This window comes from Columba livia, chromosome 2 (genome assembly GCF_036013475.1).
Source record: "Columba livia isolate bColLiv1 breed racing homer chromosome 2, bColLiv1.pat.W.v2, whole genome shotgun sequence".
Lineage (NCBI taxonomy): Eukaryota > Metazoa > Chordata > Aves > Columbiformes > Columbidae > Columba > Columba livia.
The window spans coordinates 115,530,710-115,543,298 of NC_088603.1; the positions used below are offsets into that span (position 1 = coordinate 115,530,710).

General features: G+C 36.3%; 1 long non-coding RNA gene across 4 annotated transcripts in view; it reads left to right on the forward strand.

The window, feature by feature from the left end:
* LOC110365707 (uncharacterized) overlaps window positions 1–12,589 on the forward strand; it is a 172,787-nt gene that overhangs the window by 85,745 nt on the left and 74,453 nt on the right. For all 4 annotated transcript variants that reach the window (XR_002425420.2, XR_010470536.1, XR_010470538.1 and 1 more), the window contains exon 3: window positions 2,044–2,168. This is a non-coding gene — a long non-coding RNA (uncharacterized LOC110365707). The remainder of the gene's footprint in view (window positions 1–2,043; window positions 2,169–12,589) is intronic.

Here is a 12,589-nt window from a genome sequence, read left to right on the forward strand (position 1 = left end):
TGTAACAAGTTTTTTTTTAAACTATATTAATCTAAGTTGTTAATTTATGCAGACTTTTTAATGCATATATTACCCTTCTGTATATGTTCAGGGGAAAAAAAAAAAAGAAGAGCTGGAATACTAAATTAAATAATCATAAATCCAGCTCCATAGCTTTAGGAAAACCAGCAGCTCACCATATCCTCCCATCAGGACAAGAGAATAGTTGGGATTTATCATACCATCTTTCACAAGGGTAGATTTTGTAGTACAATGGACTGAGATGGCAGAAAAAGTAGCTGCAGACTGTACTAGTATCTTAGCATATGTTTCTGGAATGCTTTTGGTTATTAAACAATGATTGGCTGTGGAGTCACTGATGGATTATCTATCAACCCCCTACCATGATGAGTAAAAGCTCTGGAAAACAGTGATAAATTATAAGATAGTTTCCTTAAAATTCAGCACCAGTAGATTATCTTTGAAGTGAACTTTCCTTAGTATTTTTCTGATTTTATGTAACTGGGGAGAGTTCTCTCTTTATCAAAGGTCTTTTACCCCAGAGCCAAGATGTTGATGCCTGATGAAAGTGTTGCAGAGTCTTGTTACATTCAGCAGCTTAAAAGCCAATGAAAACCAATTTTTGTCTTGTTGCACTCTTTTTTTCCTTTCCTCCAGAGATCTTTGCTATTGGCAGGGTGAGCTATTAAATGCTTCTTTAATCTGAATCAGAAGACTTTTCACACAAGGTTTAACATTTTCTTTTTAAGCAGCCTGTTATCAATTGAAGGAAGGCTGAAGACTGGAGAGGTTTCATTTATCTTACCAATGACAAGAACTGAGAAGAAAAAAATAGTAATTTCAATGTACTATTGATGAGTGCTGCAGCTTCCTGTGATTAAAAGCTGCATTACATGTGAATAGCAGTAGTAGACACTGTTCTTTGAAAACTATGACCATATACAGTAGTTTAATTGAACTGTAAACACATGGGTGATCAATGCAAGGTAAGATATGTTAGAATTAAGATTTCAAGTGAAAAAAACAACCAGGCTGGAAGCAAGAGAACCCTTATATCTTGCTCGGGAAGAAATCAACAGTTCTTGGGCTTGGGTCATTTCATAATTTTCCTCTGAGATTTAGGATTATCAGGTTTAAGCAGTGAGCTTGGAAAGTTTTCTAAGTGGTTTGCTGAGCAACAGTTTCGGAAAATATCTCATTGTACTTCTCTCTCAGCATCTTAGGAGCTGCTATGGTGACTACACATCAATGCTGACTTTCTAACTTTCCAATGTGAACTAATTTCCCACACTTCCTTACCTCCATTCCTACCTTAAAGAAGACAGATGAATCTCTGTGACTTGCTTTGACAGACATTTAACTGTTCTTCTTTGTTACTTTTTCACATCTTGCTATTCTTACCAAAGCTGAAATCTGATTATCCCAGGAGAGCCACTGGAGACTGATAACATGGCAAAACAAACTAATGATGTCACGAAATTAAACTATACTGCTGAGGTTTATGTGGACGGATCTGCTTCTGTTACTTGATAAGAAGCAGATTTTTCCTATGCAGATTGTATTAACATTGGTTATGCCTTGAAAAATAATTATTCTGTCTCTATTACCTGTATCCTGACTGATTTAGTGACAAATCTCATTGTTTTCCCAAAGCAATCACCTTTCAGTTGTGTTTCAGTTACGGTCAAGAAGCTCATTCTACCAAGTGTCTTTAAAACAAAAAAAGGAAAAAAAAAAGTTTTCAAAAACATGTATGCTTAAATGTCCTGAACGGAATTAACAGCTTTTTAATTTTCCCTAATATTTAGACACTCTTTGTCACAGCATCAGTTTCTTCTTTCTACTTTTCACTAACACCCTTTCTCAAATAAGTTGTAAAGTAGTTCTTCTTGCTTAATTTAGTCTTGTATATGTTCATGTCAATGCACCTCTTTATTTTGTATAATTTTGTAATAAAATGCGCCATTTATGCTGTAGTGATGTTACACTAAAAATAAAACTGTGTGTCTTTTATCCTCATAGCCTTCTTTCTACCCTTTATAGACCCACAGTCCTGATTATTACCAAGTCACAAAGGAAGAAGCTGCTTGGAACATGATATCCCATGAAGAGTTTTTTATTTGGGGCAAAGCATGAAGATGGTTGCAAACTGGATCTTTAATTTGAAGGTGATTGCAAGCTTAGCCATCAAGAGACCTTAGCAACTGGAAATATGCAAGTTAGATTCGCTGTCTGCCTCCAACTGTATTATTACCCAAAGCAAAAAGCCCACATCAAATCTACTCATAAATTTGGAAACATTTAAATAATGGCAAGGATCTCACTCTCTTCTGCAGGGGCCTTTTAAGTCATTCTGTGTTCAGTAATATAGCTTTTGTGCACTAATTTTAGGCATTAGCCACATGCTTGAGATTAGAGGAATTTTGCTTTCAGCTCCTATGGCAGTATGTACTTTTTTCCCCAAGTACTTCCTATTGTAGTTATTATCAGTGGTAGTGAACCAGTTGAAACAAGAGGGAGAGAACATTAATGTAGAGTTGATGGTGGCCTGAGTGTTTACTGTGTGCTGCTGATAAACTGGTGATGCTTTGAATGCACCTTGTCTACTTCTGTTAAAATCAGTTAGGTGCAGTAGAGTGGTGAGAATGCCAAAGGTCATAATTGCTAGGTCGAGCCTGAGTGTTTTGTTTCCTTAATTGCAACAGAGGCCATTTTGGCAACAGCTCTGTACCAGGTAGGGCATGACAGGCCAGTGTTTACTGTGGCCTCCTGATTGCAGATTTTCCAGCTTTCTAAAAGCTTGGGTCCTGAGGATAGAATTATTTTACTTTTGAGCAAATCTGATCATGATGTTTGGGTTTGCAGGCTTATTCTTATAATGTTTTATTTCAGGGCAATATAAACCAGACGTTGTAACAATAAGTTATTTAAATGATATAAGTTGGTTAATGTGCAAGTTCCTGTGTCACTGAAAAAACCACAACAAAGTAAAATAATGCCTATTATTTCTACTTTTGGTTATATAAATTTCTAGAACTGCAATGAAATGAAATGAAATGGGATTGCGACAAGAAGGGAAGTTACACTTCTCAATATCACTTATTCAGGTGCTCTAGCTGTAAATGAGCTGTGCCACATTTTACCAGTGAAGAACCTTCATGTACGAGAGCATACTAAGTGTAGATATATTAGCAAAAGAAAAAAAAACCCGTGAATTGTTTTGTCTCATTTGTTTGAATTACATACAGATATAGATGTAAAGACTGTCAAACCAGGGTCTCATATTTGTACAAATCCAAATATCTATGCATTCCTGAAACAATGACTTAATTAAACTTATTTAGTTTGGTTCTGTAGGATGATAATATTATTTATTTAATAAATCACTGAAAGCTAATTCAATGAATTAAATTAGTATTAGGAATAGACTTAATTTTATTTAGCGAATTTCCAAATACAGGTAATGAAGATTTAAATAACCCGGGAAGCTGCTTAGAAAAGTACTGAAGACTTCAAAATTTTCTTTGCCTGTTGGTAAATTAAAACCTTGCCATGAGACTGCCCTTCTGAAGAGTTAAACTGTAGCTAAAAATCCAGTTTATGGTGAGCTCCCCATCACACTTAAAAGCAAGCTAAAAAAGAACAAAACCAAAGCAAACCCTACCCTCCCTGTGATTAAAAGCTGCATTACATGTGAATAGCAGTAGTAGACACTGTTCTTTGAAAACTATGACCATATACAGTAGTTTAATTGAACTGTAAACACATGGGTGATCAATACAAGGTAAGATATGTTAGAATTAAGATTTCAAGTGAAAAAAACAACCAGGCTGGAAGCAAGAGAACCCTTATATCTTGCTTGGGAAGAAATCAACAGTTCTTGGGCTTGGGTCATTTCATAATTTTCCTCTGAGATTTAGGATTATCAGGTTTAAGTAGTGAGCTTGGAAAGCTCACAAGGGTATATGGTACTGCTGAGTTTATGTGGGATTTATGATTGTACCAATTCTGTTAGGATATGGAGACAAGCGTGAATATGATTGTCTATGTGATAAGCTTAAGTGTGACCTTGCAGCTTTGTTTGAGCTGTTGAAGACATTGCATTGCTGTTTGACATAAACATCTGGGAAATATCAACTGAAAAAGAGCTCTGAATATCTCTCCCATCAGCCTAGTGTAGATGTTGTATTGGGAAATACCAAGATGTTGTGTTTGGATGTAAAAAGCAATAAAAGTTTGTAAACATTTGTTATATTACAGTGTCCTAAAAACCCAGGTGTCCAGCAGCCCAGGAGATGATGTGAACACAGTAGTGACCCAATTTAGTCCATTTTTCCAGGGTGATAACGGAAAGGATAAGAAATGCTCTCTGAATAGGCTAGAAATAATGAAATGACACATACAGATTTGAAAAAGTGAACTATATGTAGATACATTTCAAACAGAGATATGGTCACAAGCTTCTCATTCATAGTTAAATTTATACACTAAAACTTGACAAAATACACAACTGAGAAATGAGGCTTATATTTCCTTTTAGGTCATGTAAGGACACAGGTGTTTTCTCTGTCTTCCAGCAACACTGATGTTTGATGGTATAACAGAAAATTCTCAACATATATGTAGCAAGAAAGGAGGCAAAAGGCGTGAATGAAAATGTTAACTTTTTAAAATATTAAAAAAGAAAAGACTCAGTACAAATTCAGACCTGCTCTTATTTTAACTGATCTGATTAACATAATAGTAATAATAGTAATAATAATAGTAATAATAATAATGACTTATTATGTGACTCCTTTGATGTTCTTTGATAGATGTCTGCTTCTAAGAACAATGCCAAGTTCTGTGTACTTAAGCCTGCCTGCTCTGGGTTTTTGTACTCATTATAACCAGTTCCCTGGAGTGATTAAATGCTCTGGAGTCCCCACACCTCCCCCATGAGCTTCCTTCAGTCTGTGAGGACTCCCTTATGCTATAGCTTCCTTCCTGAGGAACAGCACTCTTGGGAAGAATAGGGTTTGACTTCCGAAACTGTCATCTTCAAGAGGATCCATGTTGGTTTGGTGCCTGGGGTTCCTAACAGTTGATCTCAGAGGAATAATACAGCGGGTTCTCAAATTTGAGTCAGGCTTGATGAGTTTTATATTTAATTTGGGGTTAACTGAGGAAGGAAGAAGGAACTGGTTTTTGATCATTGTTGCATCTTCCCATCCTCCCCCAGACATTTTCAACCAATGTAAATAGCTACTTGTTTGTACCAGAGCAGTTGAAATGACCTCTGAAATTTTCATTTATCCTTTTCATGTTTTTCTACCAGTGGCAAGATCTAGCATTAGGGTGCAAGGTGAGTTCCCTGAAGGAAAGTGGTTGGGCAGAAGATCATACAACCCATGTGGAAGACTGCTGTGCTCCAGTTTCTCTGCTACCTATATGCCATGGGTACTGGAGTCCCTCTATGCATATCATGGGCGCTTCACTCACCCTTCATCCACCTTATGCCTACCACACAAAGGCAAGGAACAGGTATCCAGAAATCATGCGGAACAGGTACCTGATTGAGATGATTTCTGGATCCCAAGATAAGAAAACACAACTTCCCTGAATTTGATAACTAGTTTTTTTTTTTTTTTTTTCATGGCAATGCTTATACAGATATTCCTTCAGCAATAATTTTCCAAATACAACCACAATTTCAACTGCCTCTGAAATTTCTACTGTACTTCTTGGTAACAGAGTAGTGTGCAGTTTGTAGCCAAAAAAGTAGTAATAGTGTTGTTGTTGTTTTGTGTGTGTGCGTGGTTTGTTTGTTTGTTTGTTTTCCAAGTAGGACAGATATGAAAGGTCCATGTTGTGGATGACCACCAGGTGTTTTTGAATGGTTTTAGCATTAAAATAAAACTCTCAATTTAACTATACCTATTGAAAGACACAGACTATTTTAAGATTAAATAGTGCATATCAAGACCCCATAGAAGTTTTTGCTAGTTAAAACTATAATAATAGAGATTTCTTAGCTAAAAAGTCTGGCAGATATGTCCTCAAAAGATTGAGAAACTCTTTATTTCTCACTTGACTACACTGAAACTTTCATATATATGTATAAATGTACGTAGAAATGTTTTGAGCATAAACTAGTAAAAAGATCGTACGTCTGGAATGAAAGTTATATCAGCAAAGACACAGTGCCGCCACGTTCTTTCTGTGAAGATGCTGCAAGCTTAAGATGTGTTAGGAATTCAAGATAAGGCCTTAGATTTCAACAGGACACCAATTACTGTGTATGAGTTATGAAACACTTCTATTGTTTCCCTCTGAAATATTTTTTGTATGTGAGTTTAGTGCACATGAAAGATAGGAGAATGACAGCTCTGGAAAATGAAGGTTTCTGTTTATGTGTATAACAGGCAAAAAGCAGACAACAGAGGAGTAAGTTTCCTCAGCACAGTTCTGGAAGCAAACTTCTGCAAGTGGGAGTGCAGTAATATATTTTGACCTTTATTAAATAAACTGAAGAAACCATAGAGGTACTGTGAGTCAGAATAATCACATTCTCTTAAATGTGTCGTGAATGCAAACCTAGTTACGAATAGTCACTGTTGTTTTGGCAAATTTTTAAAAAAGAACACAGTGAGCCCCCACAGAATATTCACAAATAACTGAAATGGATATTATCTGTTCTTTCTTCAAATATAGTACAACACTTCCGTTTTCATGCCAAATCAACATTTGACCTCTCTGTTTACACTGATACAGAGATATCCATTAGTGCCAAAAGAGTTTTTCTGTAGTTTGCAGAAGCAACATCCTCCACACAACTCCAAAAGCATTGCAGGTGAAATACAACCACTGGACTATAATGATGACACAACAAAGCAACAGGAACTGAGCAATGATGTATTGTCACTAGAATGTCACTAGAATAGACCTTTGGAGTCTTTTTAGCTGTTTTGGTAACACAATGGCAGGAAGCCAGTTCATTAAGCAAGTATGTTTTTGTTGTTGTTGTTTTCTTTTTTCTTTTCTTTTTTTTTTTTTTTTTTCTGATTTATGTCAGCAGCAGGCACAAAGTGCTGATGACCACGTCACTCTCTGGTCTCAATTCCATAGCACTTGCATACATCTAACTGAGCAAATGAACAGACATATATTTACATGTGGGTACCATCTTAGTGCAATCAAGTCTTTCAGATACTACAATAACCCTTCTTTATACTGAATTCAAGTTTTAATGGAAAATTACAGTAGATAGAATACAAGCTATTGTTCCCTAGAAACCCTTGGATAAATTACGAGACATGAATGCCACTTTTAGTGAGATTTTGCAAACAAGACTAAGAAAAATTAGCATCTGTCCCTGGAATGGCTGTATGTTTTCAGCAAAATATGCTTCAGAGTATATTTACATTTGCCAATTAACAATTAATCACCCTGAAACACCCCAATGTGGACAAAGAAGAGAAGGATAACAACAATCCCACAGTACAGCTGTTGGAGAAACCTTTCATTATCCATATCCTTCCATATCAGTAATGTGGGAGAGCTTATAGTGCTCCATCTTCAAATGGGTACATACAGGTGAGTCACATTTTCCTCCACTACTTTCTTGAAAGACAACCCAGTCCCTCTTTCATCATCCTATTTTGTAATCAATAGCCTTGTGTTTCATTATATAGGATTCAGGCATCTCCAAACAGTATTGCTATAAATCTTGATGGATGACTGAACATTAAATGAATTGCTGTAAATTTGAAGTGGCTGTATTCTGGCACTGCTGAAGGAACTCAGCAAGCATGTGAAATAGGATGCCAAATGCTAAGCAAAATGATAGTAAAAACTGAAATCAGATGTCTGATTAAATAATAGACATACCTTTTTTTTTTCTTTTTTTTAAAAGAATTTTTAGTTACCCAGACAAAGGAAAGGAAATGGAATGTAGATGGAGAGAAGTATTTGTATTTTGCCAGCATGACAGTGTAGTCTTGCACCACATCAGATTTGTTGTAATACATTGTTTTCCTTCCTTTCTGGGTTTTAGACTTTTTGATTTACAGTCCTATGTTTCTCTATTTCTTTCATCCTTTACTTAGGGAGAACAAAGACTATTTTCATTATAGATTAACTAATCATAAATAGACCTCAAACATGGGTCTTTATAGTGGACCATTGTATAAAATTAAATATGATATTCAAGAATTCTGACATAATAATAATTACAACAACTATTATTATTATTAATTTCTGTCAAGTGCTTCAAAAAATAAGCTCTGAATGTGCTTTAGTGTGATTTTTGACAGATTTTTTGGTGTGTAGCATGTAATTTAGTTGCATAATTTCAAGACTGAGATGGAGAGCGTGTGCTGGTATATATAAACATATCTTTATCCTTAAGAACCTTAGTAGTTAGTCTTGTTTCAGGTCTCATGCCTAAGATTAAGACTGTAATTAAGTGAAATAAACATGCACTTCATTAGAATAGGCCATTAGGGTCCATTTCACAACAATGAATGTAACCTGCATCAGTCACAAAGATGACATGTCGTTTGCTTCAAAATAGTATTCAGTGTTTTCTATTAATTGTTTAAGGCACTTCTTGCCTTGGAGTCTTTGCTTCTGCTTTCTCAATCACCTGGTAAGTTCCTCTGCTTGAGGCCTACCCTCCTATTAAACCCACTATTTAGAAATGTCATTGGAACAACGACATCAGAGGGAGGTGAGAAGCTGACATAAGAGGCTTCATGCACAGCAAGGTCCCATTGCCCACGAGTGATCAGCGAGGTAAACCTGTGACAGCAACAGCAGAACACCTCAGTTTTGAGTAGAGTAGGATATAGTTTGTTGTATTCATCATTCCACACAAATATTTGGGTTTGGTTCACCACACATTTGTAGCTCTTTTAAGCCAGTATGACTCCATGGATTTCAGTGGCTTGGTCTTATTTCAGATTTGAATGCTGATCATTAAGCTGTTACACCAGTTTTATGCTAATGAAGCGGACCCTAATTCTGAAATGATATCTGCCATCTTCATTCTACTGTACATCACCTGGCAGCTGCATATGTAGTTGCTATGTAATTGTGTTTTGCAGGTGTCAGTAACTCCATGTCAGAAAACAGAAAGATGCTTGGATGTATTTGGTAATTACTGTGTTACTAACAGGGTAATTGCACGCTTATTTCTGTCTACAAATTACATGGTAGTCTCACTCAGAATTACCATTAAAGACGTCTTCAGTAGATGCCAGTGAATAATTGTTTTTTTAATTACAATATAATTACATGCTTATTACTGTCTGGTAGAATAAAGCAGTGATTGATTTTATATAGTTTGTGGCATTGTCACAGCAGCCAAAGGTCCATGGATGTCATTTGCATGAACACTGTTACAACTCACCAAAATTTTGGAAAGTGTTTTTATCTGAGAATATGAAATAGCTGTCTCTAAGGAGGTGGTATTCCTCTTTAGCAAACAGTTTATCCTGTTAGTAAAGTCCCTCTCAGTTAAGGTTAGGCCTGACATGGTTTTCGATGGTCATTCTGACTTCTCTGCTTTAAGCTGTCAGGAACAGCATCCGTGGATGGAATAAGGATAATAGTTGGCACAGGGACTTCCACCATGAAAAATCCAGCCCAAAGCTCCAAATAACTGCATGACACTTTCTTATCAACAGTGGGAAACTCTCATCCAACTGTTGATTCTAACCTGCCTTAATATAGACTGGCTATGAATTTGAGAGTCAAGCTAGTATAAAGCACCACCTACTAGGAATTCCAGAGTTTCAGAAGATGTAAGACAAAACATGTTTCACGTGATTGACAACTTCTGATAAGTTATAATACATAAAACTCAGGGATCTAGAGGTGTAGAAAGAGCAGTATTTTATCTACCTAATTATGGAATTAAAAAAAAAAAATTAGTATCATTAATCTTTACTGTTTCTTTGTTTATAAGCAGTGGAGAACAGCAGAATATTCAAAATATAGATTTGGTTTCACAAAGGTCCACCCAAACAAATCCCAGGGAATGCAACAACAGCAGTCTACACATTATGGAAAAAGCAGAAAAGCCTACTCTAGGTCTCATGGAGAAACAATCCTCCTACTGGTTTGGGATCAGATTCTGATAAATTTCCTGAACTTTCTCAGCAATAGGTACTTTCCTCACTGATCCTGGCCTAGAGGAGCCACAGGCTGTTAGCTACAGGATCACCTTACCCAGAACCACAGACTTACTGAGATACTGTTAATTATGATTAAGTACTTTACTGTAAGATTTTAGTCTGTTTTATTGCAAATACAATAGGCAAATTAAATGAGGTTCAATTAATCATCAAGATTTGGATAGCCTGAGTTCTGCAGAGTGTTAATCACAGTTTAAACAAATAGGTAGCATTTTCAACCATTTAGAGCTCGCTGTGCTGTTCAACACACTTTACAAATGAATGAAATTCTTCCTGTGATTCTGCAAGGAAAAACAAAACAAACTAAACAAAACCAGGCACTGGAGAAACTCAATCTCTGTTTTGACTTGTGAATTGTTAAAAAAACCTTTCTGTTTGCTAGTTTTTCATCCTCCCTAGTGGCACTTTCAGGCAGTGCTTATTCACATAGCTTGCCACTTTCAATAATGCACTGATTTGCAGATAACAGGGAAAATATTTTTTTATCTCAAGTTTTGACCTGAATCTGATCTTTCATATAGACAGAAAGTGAAATGATTAAATGTAATAGAGATGTAAAGGTTTCAGCTAATCATGGATATGGAAAGAAGAGAAATACTTTCAGTTAACATTCAACTACATTTTCATAAAATCCATCTAGTTGTCTGCTCTGCTTACATTTTCCCCCCCTCAAGGATAGTTTATATCTTGCTCACAAATTCTCTTATTAATAGATTAAGTTGAAATTCAAAGAGCAGTCAACAGTCAATGTGAGCAGAGTCACTGAAACTATTTTAGAACTATTTTATTTTTCACATCCTCCACTTCACTCTAACTTCAAGGGCTGGCAAAATAACAGTAGGCTAAAATAATTAATTTCTTTGTGCTTAACTAAAATACATTGTGTTTGAGGTCAGAATTTTCAAAATGATTTAGCATGCATGACATACTGGCAGTCTTTATTTTCAGAGACTTCTTTTTAATATAAAATATTGCACTTTATTTTTGAAATAGAATTGCTGGGGTAGACAACAAACTCCAGGCCACTCAGTGGTATTGCAAATAATTCAAAGGGAAACACAGTGTTTGAAGGTGTTAAAGGGTGTTTGCTAGCAGACAGAATTGTGAGACAGAACTACTGTCTCAGCTGAACTCTGCAGCACAGTAAAGGCTCAAGCGTGTGTATGCTTGGATTTAGAAAGTAAAGACCTACTGAAATATTATAATGAGATTTGAACATTTAAGTAAACAAGGAATTGCTGGACTCACAGTATCCTCAGAAGCCAACATCAAATGGATAAAACAATGCTTTCTTCATGGTCTTGGGGACGTTCAGCATGATTTCACTGAAGTGTATTTATGCTTTCTGTATACTGGAAGTTTGCAGTAACTTTTTGTGTTTGTAGTGTTGGAAACCTGTTTTTTGACCTTTTTCTTATGATCCGTCCAGTCCCTAAACCAAGGCAAATCTGCACCATGATTTATAAAAGCTTGGAAGGGCTAATTGGAAGTCCTGCCTCTGCTGGCCAAGAGAAGCACAGTCACAGAGGGAGCCTGATCTCTAGTTAGAAGGTACATGCACAAACACACCAGTTTCTTAGAATAAACTTCAAAGCCTTTTGCTGAAGCAGCAATCTTCTGTCAAGAGCATCGAAGCAGAGGAGTTTTCCATAGAGTAGAGAGAAACAGCAGCTGATCTGGAAAAAGGCCCATTTTAACTTGATGCATTCATCCTAAAAAAAGTCAAGTAAAACTTTCATCCTACATGCTCTTCATTCATGCATGCTCCATTACTAGAATAATTGAACCTTGAATAGTTCCATTAATCAAAAGAAACATAAAATCTAAACATAGAAGGAAAATAAAGAAGAGGATGGAAAAAACTGGTGGGCTTTTGCAAAAGGCTATGAAGTAGGAGACCTGAGTTTGCAGCTTGCTTCTGTCTTACATTTACATCTTTCGAACAATTTGTTTAAGTTTTCTGTACTTCAGTACCCCAGGTAAAACACTGGAATAGCAACCCTTCTTCTGTTTCCCTTTTCCACCCTGTCTATTTAGCCTGTCAGATGTTTGGCACATGGACTCATCTCTCAGTGTCTATTTACAGCATTCCAGTTTTGATGGGGCTGTCTGGCTGACACATGTAATTGATGCCAATAACACAAATCAGAGGTGTTTTACATGGACCTTTCCTGTGTGGCCAGGATTTACAGCATGTGATTATAAATGGCAAACACAGAGTGTTACCCTCTAATTCCCTTTCCGCACAACCTTTGAGGCTGGTTTCCGTTTATTTGCTGGCTTGTCTTAGCACGCGGTCATGAGCCACCACTTTAAACTCTGCTTTGGATTTGATTCCTTTGTGTCTCTGAACATAACTATAGGTTCAGGGCTTCCTGAAGTTTTTATGCATATAGATCTGATGTTTTACA